The following is a 24,151-nucleotide window of genomic DNA, read 5'->3' on the forward strand; positions in this document are numbered from 1 at the left end:
CAGACTCTGAATCAGAGCCTTCACTTTACATGATCCCATGGGAAACTCTGTGGGGGGGGGGCTTGCCGAGTTACACTGGATTTCAGCCAGGGAGATCTGGTTTTGTGGGACCTGGACAAAACATGTAATCTCTCATGGCCTCTCAGGTTCCTGGTTGCTCTGATATTTGTTATGAGGACTATTACTCGAAAAATGCATTTAGCACCATGCCTGGAGTGTGAAGGGAGGAACTGTCACATCCTGTGGACTCATCATTCTCAGGCCTGCTGGATGAGCAAAGGCACAGGGAGACTCATTAAGTCACAAAGTGCCATAGCAGGAAGGTATTGTTGCTACAGTTACAGGGTTGTGGCAGAGTCTAGGGAGCAGTATGTGTTATGTGTGTAAATGTAAATGTATCTGTCTCTCTTTGTATATTCATGTATGTATGTCCAAGAGTTTGTCCTTGAGGGTGAATGTGTATGTTTTCTGAATGGATATGAATTTATATGTGTATGGGTCTAAATCTGTGTGTGTATGTTGTAATGGTTAATTTTATGTGTCAACTTGACTCAGCCACAGTGTGCCCACTTATTTGGTTAAACATTATTTTTGGGTGTGTCTGTGAGGGTGTTTCTGGATGAAATCTCATACTGTCCCTGCCTGGGACACATATTAATATATTATGCCTTGGTCTATTGTATCCAGGCTATATATGCTATTCACCTGTTTGTTACTTAGTAGCTGTCTCAGTTATCAGATTGCCTGTCACAATAGCACAGTGCTTGTTTTCAAGTAACAATTATTTTACTCAGGTGCTAATTTGAATATTCCAAAGAGAAGCCATAAAGTGCTTCCTTTGAGTTAAAAAATGAGAGTTCTTGACTTAGTAAGGAAAGAAAAAAAATTGTATATTGAGGTTGCTAAGATCTATGGGATGAATGAGTATTCTGTTAAACTGTGAAGATGGAAAAAGAAATTTGTGCTAGTTTTGATGTTGCACCTCAAACTGCAAAAATTATGGTCACAAGTGTGATAAGTGCCTAGTCATCCACCTTTCTTCATCTCATCAGGTAGGCTTTGTAACAGCTCAGATCATCAAACAGAGGGGTGGGGGAGTATGATTCAATAAAATTTGGGGGAAAGTGGGGAGAGAATTAGGACACCTTCATATAACTTTTATTATAGTATATTGTTATAATTGTTATTTTATTATTAGTTATTGCTGTTAATCTCTTATTATTCCTGAATTATAAATTAAATTTCATCAGAATTATGAATGCATAGGAAAAACAGTATATATTGGGTTCAGAACTATCCTCTGTCAGGCATCCACTGGGTGTGGAAGGCAAGTTTTAGAACTCTCTCTCATATATTAGGAGAGGGCTGTAAAGAAATTTCAATGAAGTGTGCCCAGTTATTATATTGTTATCTGTGGCTGTGTAACAAAGAACCACATATGAGTTTAGGCAATGCACATCTTCATTTCATAGTTTATGGGCCAGGTGTCTGGGCCTGGCTCAGCTGAGTTCTCTGCTCAGGGCTCACCTGGGTACAATGCTGGTCCTAGCCCAGGCTGCAGGCCCAGAGGCTAATAGGAGGAAGGACCTATTTCCAAGCTTATGTGCCAACTGGCTGTCAGTTCCTTGAAGTTAATATAAAGTAACTGGGAGGGGTAATGGCTCAGTGGTAGAGCACTGGCCTAGTACATGCGAGGCCCTGGATTCAATTCTCAACACCACATAAAAATAAATAAATAAAATAAAGGTATTGTGTCCAACTACAACTAAAAAATAAATATAAAAAAAAAAGATAAAGGAACTGAGGGTCTCAGTTCCTTTCTGGCTGCTGGATGTAGGCTATTTCATATCCTAGCCTTGTGGGACTTTCCAATGTGCACACTTGCTTCCTTAAACCCAGCATGAGAGAGTTCTAGAGAAATGGGCTACATCTTATGGATTATCATTGCAGAATTGACCTCCCATTGTCTGCATTATTCTGTTGTTTAGAGGCAAACCACACGTCCTGCCCCTAAACCACACGTCCTGCCCCTGCTCTAGGGAAGGGAATGGCTTGGGGCAGGGTGGTGGAGGCCTGGGAGAACCTGTTGCCAACCTTCCTAAAGTTCAGTACAAACACTGATTAATCCCACTGAAGAGGCCATACAAAATGGCCAACTGGGGGGCAACAAGCATCCCTAAATGCAATTTCTCAGTAAGAAGAGGAGGCTACTCAAGAGACATGGCTGATTCCAGACCAGGACAGCTAGGGATCGCTCCTATTCCCTGAGAGCAGGGCAAAAACATCAGACCACGGGGTTCTGGTAGATGAGTTTGAGGGCCAAGCAGAAGGAGCTCCCACTGCCTGAGAGGATAATTTAGCATCGGTGAAAATAAAAACATCAGTGAGTTTATAAATACTAGTAACAATGATTGTAATGATAATCATTATGAATTCTTGCATCTTTGGGGGGCTATGGCTGAAACCAGAATTAGGAGTCAGTATAGATAGGTAAACTGAGTCAGGCTCCATCAAGGAGGCCAATTTTGAGTGAGTCTGCTAAGTTGGAGACTGTCCCCTGAGGGATTGAAATATTAATTCCTTCTGAGCCCTTCCTCCACCCTTATCAAGAACCTCTCCCTGCTCCAACCTGTGGCTAAGGTAACCTGTCCCAGGAGTTGCCCCTCTCCACAGGAAGTTATAAATTGTTAATTAATGTGTCCTGGGCTGCACTATCCTGCCCTTCCCTCTTCAGCCCACCTGTTTTTCACACCTTTTGGCCATCCCAGCATTCTTGCCCCTAGTCAGGAAGGAGAAAGATAAGGGGAAGAGGGCAGGAGAACAAAGGAAGCCTAGAACACATAAAAAGGGCAGAACACCTCGCTTCTTGGGATACCAGGATACCAGCTATGGCCCCCTTCTCCTTCTTGGGAGAAGTCTATGTTACCCCTTTTAAAATTTATTTATTTATTTATTTAATACATGACAATAGGGGAATGCATTACATTTATAATTATCCATTCACAGCACAGTTTTACCCCTTTTTAAAAATAAACCCCGCTTGGGCTGGGATTGTGGCTCAGCAGTAGAGTTCTTGCCTAGCACATGCAGGACCCTGAGTTCAATCCTCAGCACCACATAAAAATAAATAAAGGTATTGTGTCTGACTACAACTAAAAAATAAATATTTAAAATAAATAAGTAAACCCTGCTTTATATACTTGCCCCTGTATGCTTCTCTAATGTTCAAACTTCAACATGTGAGGAAGCAGAACTCCTCACCAATAACCGATGGTATCATGGCCAGGGACCCTTCCTCCCAGACGCTGGTCCCTCTCCAAAAGGCCATCTGCAGCCAGAGTCCTTCTCACCTTCAGAAAACACCAGAAAGGAGGAGTCAGTTCAGATCCTTCCCCACAGCACCTACTCACCCTTATCATCCTGTAAAGAATGGGATTTCCTGGTGCTAGTTGTGGAGTGCAAGTGGGTCCTTTGAATTCTCCAAACTCCAGTTTCCTTGTCTTTTACAAAAGAAAGAAAAAGAAGGAAAGAGAGAAGGAAGAAAAGGAGCCGTGAATGACTGTTCCCTTCTTAGGCTTCTGTTAGGCTTGGATAAGGTGACGGGGGATGGCTCATAGGGTGTTGAATGATGGTGAGTGGTTTTGTTGTCATCCTTATAAATTTGAGTCATGTTTCCCAAACTGTTGGATATCAGGTGTGTGCAACTAAATGCTACCTTGTACACATATATATGTGGACTGTGGAGGCAAGGAGAACCGAGCAGTTTTTTTTTTTTTTTTTTGGTGAGGGACTTCTCAGAGCCTTTAGAAGGCAGGTATAGTGTGCAGATGTCCATGTTTATTTACAGTGGCAAAATTCACTCACCTCTGTTCAGAGCATCTCTGACTGTAGTTGGCAGTTCAGGTGTGAGGTCAGCTTTTTGGTTGGTTGTGACCAAAAGACCTGATAAGAACAACATAAAGGAGAAAAAGTTTATTTTGGCTCACAGTTTCAGAGGTTCGGTCCATGGCCAGCTGACTCCATTGCTCTGGGCCTGAGGTGAGGCTTCATGGTGGAAGAACATGGCAAAGGAAAACTGCTTAGGACATCACAAGCCAGGAAGTAGAGACATCTCTGCTCTCCAGGGACAAAATATGAGTACCAAAGACACACCCTCAGTGACCCGCCTTCTCCAGCCACAGCCCACTTGCCTACACTACCACCTAGTTCATCCACATCAATGCATTAACCAACTGATTAGGTTAAAGTCCTCACCACCAAATCATTTCACCTCTGAACTTTGCATTGTCTCACACATGAACTTTTGAGAGACACCTCATATCTAAACCATAATAGGGGCTTTGTGTGGGACAGGTGGGGAGCCACAGAGACAAGGGACAGGGCAAGGCTAATAGGCTGAGAGAGTGGGGGGCTATAGATATTCCCTGAAGCTTCTGCCCTGCTTTTTTTAAAACTGGGAATTGAACCCAGGGGTGTTTTACTACTGAACTATATCCCCAGTCCCTTTTATTTTGAGGCAGTGTTTTGTTAAGTTGTTGAGGCTGAACTTGAATTTATGTTCATCCTGATTTGGGGTTTTGAGGAGTAGTGGGGGCACAGCCTGATCTGGTGAGATGCTCTTGGACTGGGGTGCTAGAGGACTCCTGCTATGTTGGGCCCCATGTTGGACCCTGATTGGTGGTGGGAGGCTGAGGAGGCTGAGGGAGGCTGAGGAGGCTGAAGAAGCCTGGTCTGATGGGATGAGCAAGGGCTTGGTTCTCAGCAGCCTCAGTTTGAGCCCTAGTTCAGCTGCTTCATGACTTCTGATGAGTGAGCAGCTCTTTGTGGTTTGTGGGGCCCAATGATAGCATGTGTAGGCCCTGGGCCTGTTTTCCCATCTGAGGATAAATGGGGATGAAACACCATGTCATAGAGTCCTTATGAAGGTCTGCGGGGAGCTTAGAGTTGTCTCAGAGATTATGTTTAAAAAGTGGTAGTTATTATTAATTTTGGTTATTTTTTGGTAAAAAGCCACAGTTCCTGAAAGACATGAAAAGGTTTTCCTGCAGCAGTGAGGCCAACAGTGAGGTGGGAGTGGGTCTATGCTCTAGGACATCAACAGCCGCCCCCCCCCCCCCCCCCCAGTGCTGCTAGTGGAGACTGAAAAGGTCCAGGTGGCCTGGGGTTGGTGAGGCTGGGCAGGTGGAGATCATTAGAGGGTTGACTGCTTCCTACTGGCACCTTAGCAAATTGATTCAATCAATTGTCAAGGTAAACCTTTAAGGTGAGTGTAAGCATCCCTGTTTTACTGATAAGAAAGCTTGGGTTCAGGAGGCTATTCTCATTTACTCCCACAGGAGGACTGGGCCATCCATCCTGCTGTCCCCAGCAGAGGGGGCTGCTTGCTAATACATCTGCCCAGCAATATGGGAAGCATCCTGGACCCCCTGCATCTGAGTGGACACAATGTCCAGAGAGAAGGCCTGGTGGATCCCTGCTAGGATCTGGGGTCTGACATGTGACTTCTCTCTAAGCCTCTGTTATTACCACACAGGCAGGGATCGGTGCAGGCTCGGAAAACCAGGATGGGCAGGTTTTGAGCTTGGATCTTTGCCAGAGCCAACCTTCTTGCACCCCGTGAGTCAATTCACACATGGCTCTCACCACACCTGGCAGAGGACTGTGGTGGAGACAGTGAAGCTCAGGAAGTCTGGATGCAGCTGCTGGGAGGGAGAGTAAAGTCCACTGAAGGGTGATCTTTGCTCTCCCCCAGGTTATGGGTCCTACTCAGGGAAGAGAGAGGCCGGTTCCCATTGAAACTGCTCTGTGGGCTGGGTGAGGGGGCACAGGACACTTCTGGAGACCCCCGACACCAGAGACAATTAAGAGGACGTTCCTGTCCTGGTACCCAGCCTGCATTTGTACCACTCGGGGCTTGGGTTGACTGGGATCATCCAGTGCTCATGATGGCTCTCTGGCTTCTGTCCCCAGTGGCCCAGATACACAGGGAGAAGTATACAGGATCCTTGAGCAGACCTATCTCTTCCATAACTGAGCTTCCACTGCCCTAGCTGCCACCTAGTGCCCAGGTCATGGCAAGTGAATGTGATCTCATTAAATATAAATAGCGGGGGAGAGGTGGCACATGACTATAATCCCAGTGACTTGGGAGGCTGAGATAGGAAGATTGCACATTTGTGACAAGTCTGGGCATCCTAGTGAGATCCTGTCTCCAAATGAAAAATAAAAAGGGCTTGTGGATGTAGCTCAGTGGTAGAGTCTCCCTGGGTTCAACCTTCAGTATCACAAAATAAAACAAATCTACCCTCAACAGATTAAGTTTTTTTTTTCTAGTACATTATAACTATATACAACATTAGGACTTGTTGATACATATTTGTTCATACATACAATATTCCAATATAAATTGGTCAGTTGAATTCCTCTGTACCTCCCCCTTTTCTCTCCTTCTGCCTTTCCCCCACATCCCCTTCCTCTACTCTACAGGTCTCCTTTCTATTTTCACATACTCACAGCAAATCCCAGGTATGCAATACATCATTATTAGCCTACCATATGTTATCCTAGACCTCTGGACTGGCTATTTCTTCATTTAATTTCCAAAACATCATCTTATAGATAGGCACACAGAAGTGGCCTGAAGCTATGCAGAGCAGGTTCAGGTCTGGCAGTGTGGCCTCCATTCACTTCCAGGATCTGGCTCTGACCACTTGGACCCTCTGATGGGCTCTAGGCCCTGGGGAAAGTGTGATAGTGACCCATGAGTGCTCATGGCCAGGGCTGTTTCTCTTGGTATTTCTGTGATAATACAATGTCAACATTTCTCCAGAGCAGTTGGGAATATAAGAACAACTTTGTCCACAAGGTGGCATTGTGAGTGCTCAACTTGCAGATGCAACTTGTAAAGCCGGGTCTCTGATGATGTCCCAAGTGTGTTAGGATAGATGCTGAGAGGCAGCACTGATCTAGGACTATCCTTGAGGCTGTGCAGAGTGAAGTGGCCTTGAAGGAATCTCAATGTGTGCATGAGAAAGATTTTTTTTCTGTATGCAAACAATGTATGAAAGAAATATGAAACCCCAGGGGAGGGTCACCAGGTGGGGCCTTGGAGGTGCAGTGGGGTGGCTTTCACTTCCTTTCTGCTCTGCTTATCCTTTGCTTTTGAAAGTCAACAGTGTTTATCTGACTAGTGGTGCTAGGAGACTTTTGGAGGGTGGTGGAGATGGCCAGGGCTGTTTCTCTTGGTATTTCTGTGATGAATACAATTTCAACTTTTCTCCAGAGCAGCTGGGCATGTAAGAACAACTTTGTCCATGAGGAGGCATTGTGATCTAAGAAATGAACAGTTTTGCTTGGTTATTGGAATTTCCCAATTTGTGGTTATTTTGAAGTGTCTCACTGTGTTGCCCAAGCGGGTCTTAAATTTCTGGGCTCAACTGATCTTCCTGCCTCAGTCTCCCAAATAGCTGGGATTATAGATGCCAGCCACCATGCCCGGCTGCATTTCCTAACTTTCTGCTCACGGGCTCTGGTCTTATCTCCTTTGCTACCCCTTTCCTCTGCACTTGGACCTGCTGCAGTCCCCACCTCCTCTGGGTCCTCTTCAGAAATCTCTGTTCCCGAGAAAGTTCTTGTTAAATGCAGAGCTCTGGCAATTCAGTTCTCAGCCTTCAGGGAAACGTCAAGGCTAGTGGTCCCTTCATGCTTACCCGAACTGGGCCTCTGTTGTGGAGCATCTTGGCATTTGGGCCCACCACTTAGGCAGTGTTCAGTGTTGTGAACAAGTAGCTATTTTGTGTTTTATCATCACTGCGCATTCTGCAGGCCAGGGATGCAGCATGCACCTGTGGGGATAACTGTCCCCATGCAGTCTGGCATGTCAGCTGGGAAAATTTAAGCATTGACCTGGTTGGTGCTTCCACATTTCCTGTCCTTGAAGTCCCTTGGGTTTCCTCACAGCATGATGGCTGGGTGCTAAGGAGTGTCCCCGGAGGCAACAGGTAGCAGCCCATCATCTTTTATAACTTAGTCATGAAAGTCACATAGTATCATTTCTGTCAATCACAGACCCACCCAGATTCAAGAGATAGGGAAAAAAAAGCAGAATCCATTTCTCAATGGGACAGTGTTGTTTATTATATCATAAACAAAGAAGATAGGTTAAGACATATTGTTGTGCCATCTTTGGGAAGTAATCCTTAAGTAGATTCAGAAAGAGTTGAGATCTTGAAAGTCCCCTGCATCTCTGACTTCTTTCACCCAGTGCAGCTGCCACCCGCTTTCCGTGAGGCTGGACAAGGCAGGGCAGGCAATGGGGCTCAGGTCCTGTATCCTCAGGTTGGGGGCTGGCTCAGGCCCACTCATGGAGTGAATGTGGTTCAGGAGTAGGCAAACAACAGGTGGTAACTCAATCAGAGGGGAGTGAGAAGCTTAGGCTCTATAACTGGGGGAGAAAAAGATGTGTCCCCCTTTCTCACTCCTGCTCCCCTCCTTTCTTCCCTCCTCCTCCCATGAATATGAATGAAGTCCCCATGATGCTGGTAGCCTTCTTGTTACAAGAGGGCAGTCTGGCCTAGGAAAAAAACTGCAAGAGAAAAGAATTATAGAGACTCAACCATGACAAACGCCTGGGGCTCACTTTCTGTTAGATTTTCCAGGTATGAGTCCTCCCAAATTTTCTAACTGTATTTAAAAAATGTTTTTTATTAGTGCTTATAATTATAAAGAACAGTGGGACTCATTTTGACATAATCATGCATGCATGGAATATAAGTTGCTCCATTATAGTTCTCATTGCTTTCCTCCCCCTGCACCTGCTCCCCTTCCTCTCCTTTGCTGGTCTTCCTTCTATTTATTTATTTTATTTGTTTATTTTTAATTTGCCTTGCTGTTTTAGACCCAACTCAGAGTTGAGTTTTCCAGTTTTGTTTTGCTTTTCAGCATGAAGGGGCCCAACAGACACAAAGAGGGAACAGGTTTGGGTCAGTCTCAGAGGTATGAGTTTCGAGGGAGGATGGAGAAGTTAGAAATGGTACTTACCAGGAGAATGGAGATGCTTTCGAGGGTGGCAGAAGCCTGGAAGCCACCCTCGAAACCTGTGAGACTGACTACAGGTGCCTAGTCACGCATGGTCAGTTTTCAGCTGGCTGCAGTGGGGTTGGTTCTTGGAGGCTGGATGAAACCTGCTTTGCCTGTTCCAGGCACTGTGTCACTGTGTCCCCCTGAGTGCGGGAAGCTCAGTGCCTCTCTGGAATTTTCCTGGGCTGCAGAGATCTGTCTAGTTCAAGGTCATGCCCTTGTTGGGGACTGTCTGAGCCCCCCTGGTTCATGACAGTGCATCTCTGACTCATTGCAGCCCCAGAGGCTCCTGCTTGCAGAATGCTATCTTACTTAATCCTCAGTAATTTATCTGCAATTAGTGGGATGCATGGTCATCACAAAAGTTATATTTAAGTGGGGTTTTGATGATTAGGTAGGAATTTTTATTGTTGGAGAAAAAGGAGACAGGTGAAGGCAGAGGGAACAACGTGAGCAAGGGTGTGGCCTGCAGGTGTCATGGTGCTCCTTCCAAGGGCAATCGTGGTACTCCATGTGGCTGGAGCTGGGAACTGGCCTGTCAGCACCCATCATGTTATCTCGAGTCTTTGAATTAATTGTAGAGCTTCTTGATCCTAGAAAGGTTCACTTGAGGGTGGAACAAATGATAGTTTTGAGAGGAAATAGTTCTGTAGTCATCAGCAGGGCCATGTGTTCAGTGGCTACTCAGGTCTCACTCTGCAGATGGACATGTGACCTATGACCTGGCAGGGAGAACCTAAGGCTGAGGGTAGATTAGATTGTGTGCACCACCTGCCCTGCAGAGATCCCACATGAGCCTTGGCCTTTGGACTGGGATTTCCTATCTAGGGACCATCAGGGGTAATACCTCCTCCAGGGATTTGGAGTTGGGACTCTGGGAAGTTGCTAGAAGAAGCTGATCCCAGAGGACACAGAGGAGAAGGTACAGAGCAGGGAGCACTGGGTGCCAGAGTCTGGTGCCACCTTAGTACAGGGACTCAGGGGCTGGTAGGTGCCAAGAGAGAAACCTCCTACTCTTCTTCCTCTTTACATCTTTCTGAACAAAGTTAGGATTTATTTTCTATTTTTAAGGATGCAAGTCATTACATTTAGGGCGCTCAGGATAATCCAGGTTAACCTTCCCAGTTCAAGGTGCTTAATTGCACCTGCAAATTCCCTTTTGCCCTGTGAGTTGACGTTTTCATAGACTCCAGGGTTAGGACAAATACATCTCTGTGAGCCACTGGGCCTGCCCCACCTGTTTCTGAGCTGAGATCTCTGCCCTTTACAGAGGGCTGCTGAGACCTCTCAGGGCATCATTTCCAGGCCACTTAACCTCATTTTTTATTCCCCAGAAGGGGCTAGCACTGAGTCTCCAGAATAGACCTGGAGATGCATATTGGAGTACATGTGGCATATGGGGGCAGGGGAGAGATTCTAGTGAGAAAAGTGATAAACTAAAGGACCATGCAGGACAAGGAACTCTGACCCACAGCCTGCAGCCACCAGCCTAGGAGGCCAGACATCATCGCTACAGCCACCAGTTCAATGATCAGGCTCTGTAGATAGCCACCAATTTCCTTCACTTTTTTCAATTTAAAATTAGAAGAGAAAGCCACCTTGCCATGACCATTCTTATAGGATGCCCACTTATGGTAGTCTCCTTCAGTTTTCCTGGTTAGTCACCTCCAATCAGGGCACTTCTGGAGCCCTGCTTCCCAGCCTGATGCTTTCCTGCAAACTTGGCCTTGTGAATCTCTGCCAAAAGCCCTTGATGTTGGCTTACTGTCTGGCCACAGTGTACTCCGAATTGACCTGTTCTTATTTGTGTAGTTTTTGTTTTTTTCCACACTTGAAAGAAGAGGGGAGGGGAGATGAATCAGGATTGGCAGTCTGAGTAGGGTAGACTAGGATCAAGTTATGACTGTGGGCAGCTGGGGTTTAGCAAACCCAGAGCCTTGGAGCTGGCTCACAAAGGTGAGGAAGGAACTGGGCCAAGGGTGGAGGATGATAGCTCTGGCCTGACCCACCTGCAGGCAAGAATGGCAGAGACAGCACTTACAGAGGCCCCTCCATTAGTAGTTCTATAGCCCAGTGATGAGGCACTGGGATGTGGGCAGGGCCAGACGAACACCTGGCTTAGGGCATGAACACTTTTCCTAGTGGAGATCTTGGTTCTCATAGTGGCTGTGCATCAGGATAGAGCATCCAACTTAACAAAAATGCAGATTCTTTTTTTTATTATTGGTTGTTCAAAACATTATAAAGTTCTTGACATATCATATTTCATACATTTGATTCAAGTGGGTTATGAACTCCCATTTTTACCCTGTATACAGATTGCAGAATCACATCTGTTACACATCCACGTTTTTACATATTGCCATACTAGTGACTATTGTAATCTGCTACCTTTCCTATCCTCTACTATCCCCCCTCCCCTCCCCTCCTATCTTCTCTCTCTACCCCATCTACTATAATTAATTTCTCTCCCTTGTTAAAAATGCAGATTCTTAGTTCTTCCATCACCCTCCCATTCTGAAGGTCTAAGCATGGAGCCTGGAAATGAGCATTTGATAATATTTCCAGGGGACCAGCTAGCTGTGTGTGCACTGCCACCTGATACATCTGTCTTGCGCTTTTTATCTGCCTTCTCTCCACTGTCCCCTCTTTGTTTTTCATAGAATGATTGATGATTTAAATTTATGAAAATGGCATTTCTGCCTCAATTCCCTTCTGCCTCATTTGTTACCAGCCACTTATTATCACCATGTTAATTAAGTGCTCAGGTGTGTCTTCCCGCAGGCGGCTGTAACTCTCAGATGTCATTCACTTGGCTTGATGCTGACATGGAACGGTGGATAAATATATTTTACTGCTTTTCTTTATGTTGTTAGCTTCCGTAGCTTTTGAATAAAATTTCCAGATTGCAATTTTAGGGGCACAGTTGGTTTTACTTGAGCAAATTCCCTATTTGCATAAATGAATTTAGGACGGATTTCACTTCTTCCCTCACCTTTGTCCTGTCTTGAGCAACCTTCTGTAGTTCTGAGTTGATTTGCTGTGAGTATTCACCCAACCTCAGGGCTGCTTGGGTGGGTGGAGTATTCACTATAGTGTGATATCTGATACCTCCAATCCAGGATCAGAAGGGATGCTCATCTGATTTAGTTCTTCATTTGAATTACTCCCATAACATTTTATCATAAACATTTTCAGAAAAGTTGGAAGATTTTCAGGAAACACATGCTCACTCTGCTAGATCCTACAAGTGACTTTTACATTTGCTTGAGCACTTATCCATCCATGAATCTGTTTTATTGATCCATGACTCTGCCCAACAATTGCTTGACCTCTGTTTTAGACTTCTTTAGAGATGGAGAATTCACTACCTGATCCAGTTTCCCATTCAATCTGCTCTACTTTTTTCTGGGCTCCTTTGTGTTAGGGGTCCAATGAGATGCTTTTCTCCCAGCTGTGATTTCAAAAGGAACCTAGACTCTGTTGTTCCTATTGTGCATCAGAACCTTCTGGAGGGCTTGTTACTGCCCAGTGGCAGGGCCCCACACCTGGCAGGTATCTGAGCATGTACCTTTCTGATCTGTGAAGTTGATGTTGCCTATCCAGGACCCCACTTTGAGAGGGGGTTTAAGCTTACAGTTTCTTGGGGTTACAGTTATCCCTAAAATAACTGGAAGACTTCAAGTGATAGAGTCTTGGGCCTCTTTGGAAAAAGTCTGGACATATGCTTCTGGCCACAGTGTTTACTTGTGAGGGAGGTCATGCCAGCCACTCTCCAGGTAGCCTCGGGTGCCTGGTTGCTGTCTCTGGGCAGGTACTTTGTGGAGGTAATTGCCTGTTTTTAGAAATACTGAGGTACTAGAAGAAATCAAACACATCCTTGGAAGTAGGTTGGCAAAGCAAAATTCTGCAAAAGAGTATACTTCTGTAGAATGGTGCACCCCCTCAAAGGGAATCTGGTGAGCAAGCACACCTGGGTGGCAGGCTGCCAGTTTTTGTCCCTAACAAAGCACTAGTTCTTGCTCCTGATAGGAAGAGCTTCGGGGTGCAAATCTATTAAATTAGCTTATTTAAATTGGATAGGGCATGGCAAAGGGTTATAGTTGTGATTGGATACCTGTTAGGGAATTTAAAAATGGCTCCACTCTGACCACATGGTTTCCTTACTTAAGATGACTCCATTATACACATGAAATTTAAGTTACAGGAAACTTGCCGTGTTGCAGAATAGGTTTAACTTTGATAAAAAATAAAACATAAATCTTACACCATGTTTTGAGTATTTCCCTCTCAGGTGGCATCTCTTTGGAGTCTGGTTCAGGTCACCCAGCCACTCTGTGACTTTCCCTTCTACCTCCTGGTCAGCAAGAGATGGATCCTGGCTAATTTCTCAGAGAAAAGCGTTATCATTAGAATTTGTTGTACCATCGCATCTAGTAAACTTTCTTTGCCCAATTTATTTCATCCCTGCCTAAAGCTAAAATATTTTGTTAAAAAAAAAAAGAGTGAACATTTTTGCCTTTTTCTGCAGTTGGAGGAACACTGAATTTCGCACTCTGCATTTGCAAATTAAGTCATTATAGAAGGAGTAAACCTCTATTAGTTGTGGGTGACTTGTTAGTACCTAACTAGTTGTCAAGGCTGGGGGCAAGTGTGAATTTCATTAATTTCTCTGTGCTTTGGGATTTGGCTTGAACTCAGTGGTTCTTCTCGAATGAACTCTTGTAAAAGTTTTAATTAACTCTTGCCAGTGTCAATTTGTTTTGTTGTTTTCCACAGCCTGCAGACTTCCCCTGGTGACCAATTTACTTGGGTGTTTCCAGGCTGTCAAAGGAAGGCTGGCACCGTGAGCTGCTGTCAGATAGGTGTGGTTGCTTTATGGGCTCTGGCTCAAGGCAATTCCTCTCCATCAGAAGAGATGTGGACTGCTCTTTCATGGGGAGAACCTCAAAGTTTCCATCAGTACCTGCTATATCAGAAATGAAGGGACTGAGCTTGGAGATAAAATATTGCTTGTGGCTTTGAGGGCACAGATATGGAGTCTGCAGACCCCAGATCACTGTTTGGAAGCTGTGGGGATTGAGCAGGAATGCTGCTCCAGAGAGGGCAGCCCAGGGCATATTCATGGGCCACTAATGGATATTGGGCTGCTGACTCCCATTGTTGGGCCAGGGTCTGTGTCTGCCTGAACTCATGGGGTTGGAGCAAGAAAAGAGATTTTCTGTCTTGTGCCTCCATCCATCACAGGGAGAAAACACTGTCACCCTGCAACCCTTCCACAGGTCACCTGTTGCATTCCTACTTCTCTGTCTCCTTGTTTGAAGTCACTAGCTTCAAACAGGGAGAACCAGGGGTTGGTAGGTAAATACCCCCTCCTTTCTGCAGGACACTCTGAGGGTCACCCTCCATGATCTCAGAGCCTCCTTCAGGATGGAGTCAGTGGCCCAGTGGAGTCATCTCCCCACCAAAGATCTTTCCTTCTGGTCTTTGGGAACAAAGAAAGATAAAGGTTTTGGGATGGAATAGGGGTAAGACATGGAGGGACCTAAGGCTCTGGAGAAAATGAGAAAGAGAAAGAGAAATTCATTAAATCCAAACTTGTGCACACAGTATTCAAAAATCTAGGTAATAACTTTGGCCAGAGAAGCACCTAAGGCTGGGAAGTACCTGGGGCCGGGAAGCACCTGGGGCCAGGAAGCACCTGGCAGGTAGTCACTGCACAGAGGAATGGAATGGCGGCTCTAAAAGGCTGAAGGGTCCAGGTCTGTAGGTGAGTGCACCTTGGCTCACCCTGGCTTCCCTTTAACTCTGAATCCAAATGAATTCAAATGTGGCCTTTGAGGCTGGCTTGTTTCCAGTGAGATAAAATTTAGATACAGTGAAATCTACACTGTGAAGTAAAAGATCCCAGGAGTACATTCATTAAGGCTGTGGATAGAGCTCTAATTCCTTCTTTTGTATTGCTGCATAATATTTCACAGAATGATAATAGCATACTTTATCTAACCATTTCTCTTTTTAAAGATTTGTCTCTGTTTAGTTTTTTGGGTATTCAGGTTCTTCCCAGTTTCTTGCTGCCTCTAGCTATGCTGAAAGCTAGCCTGCCTGTGAGCCACACTCATAGATTTTTGAATTCTGTTACTTGATTCCCTGTGGGATAAATTCCCAGTGTGAGTGGGTTGGAGTTATGCATTTTGAAACTCAAAGGCTGTTGAGATTTCTTCCTCCCAGTCTGTAGGACTTCATGGTTCCAGCCCACCATAGATGACCCAGAGTATCTGCCCCAGGTATTTCTTGGCCCTGGTGTCCTCATTAGCTTATTTTTTTTCAGCCTGATGGTGGTAAAAGTCTTACATATCTTTTCCTGTTAACTCATCTTAAAAACTAATTTGTAAAATTATCTACATGAATTTTTTTCTGCCTAGAAATATTTTTTTTCCTTCTATAAAACCTAGCCTCGCTTTATTCTGTACAGCATTCTTGCTTGCTCTTTACCTTGCCATTTCTTGAAGGATGTGTTTCAAGCATTTGTCAAGCAATTTCCTGGTAGATCCTGGCTTCCCACTTGTTATTTTTTATATTTTCAGTGAATTCTGACTCTTTCCACATGTATTTTCCTCACATCTTCAGGCCCTGTTTGGAAGTGCTGTGAGCTCTGCTTGCTAATTCCCTGGGAGGTCAGAGCATCAGGTGGGTTTCTAAGACAAGATTTCCATCCCAGCTTACTTCAGGGGAATCTCTTCATTTTGTAACTGTGTCCAGTGTTCTGGAAATGGTATATTTTTACAGAATAGAGCTGTTATGTATTGAATATGAGGTGTCTCCCTAAAGCTCCCATGTTAATGAGGGAATGTTTGCAGGTGAAATGGTTGGATTCAGAGAGCTGTAACTTAGTCAGTCCATTCTAGTTTGAGTGGACTGACTTGGTGGTAAGTAGGTGGTGGGGCATGGCTTGAGGTGGTGTGCCCTGGAAGCTTCATTTTCCTTGTGACCCCTTCCCCCTTAGCTCTCTTAGCTTCCTGGATGCCAAAGTGGGAGCAGCTTCTCTCTACCACACCCTTCTCTCATAATGTTCTGCCTTACCTTGGGCCTTGAGCAGTAGAATCAGCCATCTATGGACTGAGACCTCTGAAACTATGAGCTCTAAATAAACTTTTCCTCCTCTAAGTTGTCTTGTCAGATATTCTGGTTGCAGCAATACAAAGCTGAATAAGACATGAGCCCAGCTGGGTTCAAGTGCATCCTGATGGAACCTGAACCTCCCTCTGCAATGACTCTAGCTGGTTTCCTTTTTCTTTTTCATTTTAAAATGTTTTATTTTTGTTTGATGTACAATAATTGTCCATATTTATGGGGTGCTGGGTGATGGTCGAGTCAGGGTATTTAGTGTCTCTATCACCTCAAACATTTCTCATTTCTTTGTGGAAATGTTACAGGGGTCCACTTTATCCTTTAAATATAAAAGTTGCTGCTCAACCACTGGTGACTTATTTAAAAAAAACACATTTTTTCCCCCTCCCCTTTCCCCTTGTTAACTGCAGGGGAAAGAAGATGAACGTTCTTCCTATCCTAAGCTGAATTACCTATCCTTCCACTCACTGCCTATAAAAATATAGAAACTTCAGACCTGGAAATTAGAATATCTTTCTCAAAGATAACTTGAGCATTATTTATATTTATTAATAATGATGCTTGGAAAACAGCCCCAGTATCCCCCTTTTCTAAAAGCCCTCTGTTTCTCTTGGCAGTTAGAATCTGTTTCTGAGATGTGAATCTGCTATGTTTCTAATTTGCTAGTAAATCAATAAGACTTCTTTTTCCATTTCCTTTAAACCTTGTCTTCATTGGCATTGGGGGACAAGGATGGAGCTTTTGGTATTAGTGAGAACATTAAAAAATCCAATTTAAAAATGAGCAAAGGACACGAACAGACATTTCTCAATAGAAGACAGGCACAAGGTCTGTAGGTATATGGAAAATTCAACCTCACCAATAATCAGGGAAGCGCAAGTCTAAACCATAATGAGATGTCACCTCATCCTAATTAGAATGGCTACTATGAAAAAGACAAAATATAACCAATGCTCAGGTCTGTGTGGAGAAATGGGAAGCCTTATACATGGTTGGTAGGTAGGCGTACAAACTGGTACAGCCATGATGGGAAACAGCAGGGAGGTTTCTCAAAAAGTTAAAAATATAACCATCATATTATCCAGCTATCCCACTACTATGTAGATATCCAAAGCAAATGAAATTAGTATGTTAAAGAGACATCTGCTCGTCCATGTTTATTGCAGCACTGTCTACAATAGCCAAGAAATGGAAAAATTCTAAGCGTTCAACAACTGATGAACAGATTAAAAAAAAACAAACTGAAATGGAGTTTCCTAAAAATGAAAAACAGAAATGCCATATGACCCAGTTATTCCACTACACTACTGCATATACATCCCAAGGAAATTAGGTGAGCTGATTTTGGAGTGTGTCTTTTCATTGGTGGGTTGGCAGGGAAGCCAGTGTTCCTGTCCTCTCTGGGATGAGCACCCCACCTCATCATCATTATATCTTATCCTTTAACAGTAGAGATTGCCCTTGCCCCTCGAAGGAAGAGCTGTCCCCCTCAGATGATCCTAAGCAGGACATTCATGATGGGGTCCATGCTCCTTGTCCAGAGGAAGAGAAACAAATAGAACGTGAGCTGAACTGCAGATCGTGCCTTGGGACAGAAGTCCAGGCCCTTCTGAGCTCCTTTTCAAAGTTATCAACTGCCATGAGCTTTCTGAAGAGACCAACATTGGAAAACTGCAGGGACAAATTAAGCCATACAAGTGCTTTTTGCACACTGGAAACTGGATGGGCACAGTGGCATATGCCTGTAATCCCATCTACTCAGGAGGCTAAGGCAGGAGGATTGCAAGTTCGAGGCTAGTCAGGCAACTTAGTGAGACCCTGTCTCAAAATGAAAAATAAAAAGGGCCGAGGATGTAGAACATGCTCTGGGTTCCATTTCCATTAAATCCCCTGCCCATCAAAGAGTAGAAAAATGCATGACAAGGGCTTGGGCCCTTATCATGGCTGTCCTGTAGGTGTCACATAAAGAAGCTGAGGGGAAGTTCACACGTTTCAGCAGTGTTTCTCCTTAGATCCCTGGCCTGTGTACTTTCTCCTTCCCTGCGGTGAGCCCTGGAGGAGCAATTCCCTTTGACCTCCTGCCTCCCAGCCTCTAAGTCTAGTGTAATTCAAGCGGGGACACATGGCTGTTGGGTTCCTGGGGAGGTGTTGGGGTCCTCTGGGGAAAAAGTCCAACATCTCTTTGCCCTTCAGAGGGGAGAGGCTCTCCCAAGAAAATCTCACACAAAGTGGGTGTGTGTGTGTGTGTATCTGCCTGTAACTCTTGTGAATGGACCCAGATGTGACCCACAACACACACAATCACACACAATGGGACACTAGTTGTATTTTAAAAAGGATGAGATAATGCCATTTACCACAAAGTGAGTGGACCTGGAGGACTTTATGCTAAGTGGAATAAACCACACAAAAAGATATATATTGCAAATATGGAATCTTAAAAAAATCGACATATATAAAGAATAAAACAAGGTAGGGAGATGAAGGCCAGTGGATACAAAGTACCAAATATATAGGGTGAGTGAGTCAAAAACCTAATGTACAGCATGAGGATTAGGGTTAACATAGTGGGTTATGTTCAGGATTTTTATTAAATGAATAGATTATAGATGCTCTTGCTACACTTGGGAAAATGGGGAAGGTTTTAGTTTTCTATTACTGTGACCAAAACCTGGAAAGAACAACACAGAGGAAGAAAAGTTTATTTGAGGCTAATAAACTTTTCAGAAGTCTCAGTCCATGGTCAGCCAAGTCCATAGCTCTGAGCCTGAGGTGAGGCAGGACATCATGGCAGAAAAGGATGGTAGAAGAAAGCAATTGAGGAAATGACAGTCAGAAAGCAGAAAGAGTGCTGCTCATCAGGGACAGAAAATAGACCCTGAAGGCATGCCCCAGCGGTCCACCTTCTCCAGCCACGCCCATCTGCCTGCAATATTGCCCAGTTAATCCTTATCTGTGGATTAATGCATTCATTAGATTAGGACTCTCATAACCCAATCATTTCACCTTTAAATTTTCTTGCATTTCTTACCCGTGAATTTTATGAGGACACTTCATATCTAAACCATAATTTTGCACCCCTGGCCCCCAAAAGCTCATGCCCATCTCACAGTACAAAATACATTTAGTCCATTTTCAAGAGTCCCCATAGTCTTAACAGTTCTAGCAAATTTGGACCAAAAGTTCAAGTCCAAATTCTCCTCTGAGACTCAAGGCAAACTCTCAATGTGAGCCCCATAAAAATCAAAAGCAAGTTACGTACATCCAATATATAATAGCTCAAAATAAACATTTTGATTCCACAAGGGAGAAATAGAAAGAAGGGGTGGGGTCAACACACTTTATATACAACCAGGGATATGAAAAATTTTGCTGTAATAAGAATTTCAATGCATTCCGCTATCATTTATTTTTAAAAATCAATTTAAAAAAGGGAGGCTTTGTTAGATCAGTTTGAGGTGGCTAAGGGAACAGAGCACCAGACAACCTGTGCCTGCCAAAGAGCAACCAATCAGGCGCCAACAGACAAACAGTGATGATGCCTCATAACCAGCTGTCAAACACAGGGTCTCCTGACCAATCCTGGAAGGACACGGATCTCAGCAAGATCCCCCGACCAACCCCAGGGGGACAAGGGACTCTAAAAACCTCTTTCCTGTTCCAAGCCCTCCCTTCCTGCCCTAAGCCCCATCAAATTCCAATCCCGCTGAGCCTGGGTGGATTCCTCTGACCGCTCTGTTGTACTGGAGGGTCTCGCCTGGGAGCAAATCTCAATAAAGCCTTGTTGAGCTGCTTTTCATCTGCCCCCTTTTGATCACCGGTGCCTGACCCTACAGGCCTGTGTAACTTTGCCTTATGGCCTTGCTATTTGCAACCCACATGGCCTCCCTCTTGATTTATTTTTCTGCTGAATTCAATTCTTGCAGCTTTCTTTGACAGATGTCCCATGTTACTGGCATCTCTTCATATTGGGAGTCTTCACTGTAGCTTTGGCTTCCTTCTCGCCTTCATGTGTTGCTCTCTCAGGGGCTTCTTGTAGGTATTCTGACCCAGCTACACTTTACCTGGCCTCCTAGGCCTTCCTTTGAAATCTTGGTGGAAACTTCCATAACCTCCTAACTCTAGCACCTACAAAACCAGCACCACATGGTTGATGCCAAGGTTTGCCACCATCTTGAGCAGTAGCCAAGCCTCTTGGGACCATGACTACTGCAGCCTCTTAGTGCACGGGTGGCTGAGCATGGTGAAAAAACTTCCTAGGTAACCCCCCCACCCCCACCCCATGGAAGCAGGGTGCCTCCATGGTTTCTCCTCAAAAGAATTTTTACTTTTACACCCATCATCCTGAGATGGGTGTGGTCTTGCCAATTCCCGAGATGCCCTCAAACCAACTTTCTTATTATCTCTGTGTAAAGTATTTATCATTTCCTTAGAGACTGTAATGTTTTTAACAACCACAACTTCCTCAATCGCAGTTCATTAGAATCATCTTTTTTTTTTAATTAATTTTTATTGTTGGTTGTTCAAAACATTACATAGTTCTTGATATATCATATTTCACACTTTGATTCAAGTGGGATATGAACTCCCATTTTTTAGAATCATCTTTGTACTTCTTAATGCAAATCTCTGTTTTCAGGTCTCCATGATCCCTGAGAGAAGATGGCTCCTTTCACTAAAGGAGGAGGAGGGCCAGAAATGGGGAGGGACAGAAACAGGCAGCCAGAAAGGCAAAGAGACAAGAACCAGCCACTGAACTGAAAAATTCCACGGACCCTTTGCATCAGCACAATGTTCAGAGATCATCAGCTCATGGGTTCAGAGATCCTAGTCCATACATGGGATTTCACAGCTCCGGGCTCGAGGTGAGGCAGGACATCATGGCAGGAGGGCATGGCAAGGAAAGAAGCTTAGGACATGGCTTTCAGGAAGCAGAGAGCACTCTGATCACCGGAAACAAATCATAAACCCAAAGATACACTGCCAGTGACCCACCTCCTCCGGCCACTCCCAATCTGCCTACAGCTACCACCCAGTTAACCCATATCAGTAGATTAATGCACAGATTAAGTTAAAGCTCTCATGATGCTATCATTTCACCTCTAAACTTTCTTGCATTGTCTTACACATGAGCTTTTGAGGAACTTCTCATATCTAAACCATAATAGATAACTCTGGGAGATGATAAATATGTTAATTTGTTCCACTTGTGTAATAATTTTACCCATATATACCTTAATACATCACGATCTATGCCTTAAATATACACAATAATATTTATTTTAAAATAATTGAATAAAGTAATCTAAGGAAGGCAACTTATTTGTTCAGCCCATGCATGATTTTTCATAATGTTAAATGCCTGTGCTGGACATCCTGGTGCACAGCTCTTTGTGTGCATCTTGGGTGGTTGATTTTCAATCAGACACGCATGATGCATAAGAATAGGCACTGCTGTGCTTTCAAGTTGGAGAACTGGGATCTAAGACCTTTACATAATAAGCCACATTCACAAACCAGTTCTATAAGATTTGATTGGTGTCACTGTCGTGAAGGGGATGCAATGATAAAGAGACACCCACAGTGACTCTCAGTATGCAGTAGTGGCTTGTTATCTCAGGGAGCAGCAGTCCTTCTGTCTTTATCTGGGCAGTTATGTCCCTGCTTGAGTCGTCAAGGGGGATTGTAACATCAACCCCTTCTGAGCCCAGTACATGGAATAGCTGAGGTGCTGGGTGGTGGGGACTTGATCGGGGCCTTGATCTCAGTCTGACTCTTGCTTCTGCCAGGGCAACGGGGCTCAATGAGGAGGTAGGGGGTTCCTGGTTATACCTTTGGGTACTGCCTCAGACAAAGTCTTCCCACATACATTGTGCTGATGCAAAAGGTCCGTAGAATTTTTCAGTTCAGTGGCTGTTCTTGTCTCTTTGCCTTTCTGGCTGCCTGTTTCTGTCCCTCCCCATTTCTGGCCCTCCTCCTCCTTTAGTGAAAGGAGCCATCTTCTCTCAGGGGTCATGAAAACAGATTTGCATTAAGAAGTAAAAAGATGATCTACTGCCCTCTAACTGGCCACCCCTTTTTCAGTAGCCTGAGACAGGGCCCATCACTGGCTTTTCCTCCCTCTCCCAATCGTGGAGTCCGCTGGGCTCATTGTGCAAGTCTAACTCTATGTCCTTCCTGGCCTCTCTTGCACTGCAGCCCTATGAGGCTGGCTTGTATCTACTTCCTCTACTGTGTGGTCTGTCTCTCTGTGGGGTTTCTCTATGCGGTGTCTCCAGCATGAGGCTTCAGAATTTCCTAAGAGGGGTCACAGAGGTGCCTGGCCTTTCCCAGCCTGACTCATAGGTCACCCAGTGGTAGCAACAGCATTGTTTCTGCCAGGCAGTCACCATGCCTGCCAGGTGACAGAAGGGACAGCCTGTTCAGAGCCAGCACAGCATTTTCTGGGTGCACTTTCTCTTCGAAAACCTTTAGAGAGTCTTTAGAGCCATTTAATAATTGGGAACTTGGAAGGAAACCATGGCATTTCCAGAAAAAAGACCTCACTCTCATATAAGAGTGTCTGAGTCATTTTTCAGTCAGCATTTCCCCATGTACCATGCATGGTGCTCTCCGATACTGCATGTTTCTCTGATCCCTGCTGACAGCTGCTTGATATCCCTGGTCTCCGTCAGCAGACAACTACCTCTTCAGCTAATATCTGTCTTGGATTGTGCTTGGCTGGATGCATCTGAAGAAGAGTGGGGAACCAGTTTGCAAGCTGGCTCCACTTGCTTCTGCAAAGGGAGACAGCATGATCAGTACTTTGAGGTAGAAGTGAAGGCTGTGGACAGGAAAGAGAAAATAGATGATTGAGCACACTTTATATGGAACAGCCATGACTCTAAGGGGATTGAGAGAGAGGATATGGGGTTTGATGGGGCACCCAGGAACTTTCTGGATGGGAAGTCTGACATGAAATATAAAATTATCTTGTCTTGAAATGTAAGTTCTGGTTCTCCAAATCTTTAGTAGGGTCAGCTGTGGAGAAAGAGACTTGGGGAGTGTGTGTGTATGTGTGTATATGTGTGTGCATGTGTGTGTGTGTGTGTATGAGAGAGAGAGAGAGAGAGAGAGAGAGAGAGAGAGAGAGAGAGAGACTGTGAGCATAAGTGCTCATCTAGATGCAAACAAAGATGATAACTTGGAGACAAGAGGATTCAAGGAGCTGAGCACAGTCACAGGTGTCAGGCCCTGAGCTGGAGGGTACAGGAAGTCTCTAGTTCTTGTGGAAACTGCCCAGGGACCAGGATGTCGCTGAGGGCTACACTGTGGTCAGTGGGCCCATCAGCCCCGTCTACTCAACCTTCTCTGTTTCTGGCTTTGCCCTGGTCACTGACCTACACAGGAGACACACATGGTCAGAGGCAAGTAGCTCAGGCTCATTGTGTGTTTCTGCTTTCTTCACTTCTGTGTCCACTCACAGCACACCTGGAAGCCGGAGACTGGAGTTAGGGTCCCATGTGTGGAAAACTTGCCCTGTGGACTCTTGGGTTTTGTTCTCACAGTGCTACCTTGTGGCCCTCCCAGGTGGAGGCTGCTGCCCTTATCCCCTCTGTGACATCAGGACATGGCCTGCCTGTCTCTCTGTCTTTTTGCACTTATAGTGATAGTTTCAGGCCTTCAGAGGAATCTAACATTGGTCCATTTCCCCAATAGTCCAGATACTCCTGGTCGACATGCTGCCAAGTTCAAATCACCTCAGTAACCCAAACCAGTCATCCCAGGCATGTATGGGGTATGACAACTGGTGGCACCTGTCATTTAGTTGTTTGGGTGTTGTATTGATTTCCCATTTATTTGTCAGTTTTGAAAGTCCTTGGGCTAGTGGCATTAAACCAGGAGTGAAGGCCTAGCCTGGAGGTGACCCATGCTACCTGTGGGGGCATGTTCTCACGTGCAG

Source organism: Callospermophilus lateralis, chromosome 3 (genome assembly GCF_048772815.1).
Source record: "Callospermophilus lateralis isolate mCalLat2 chromosome 3, mCalLat2.hap1, whole genome shotgun sequence".
Lineage (NCBI taxonomy): Eukaryota > Metazoa > Chordata > Mammalia > Rodentia > Sciuridae > Callospermophilus > Callospermophilus lateralis.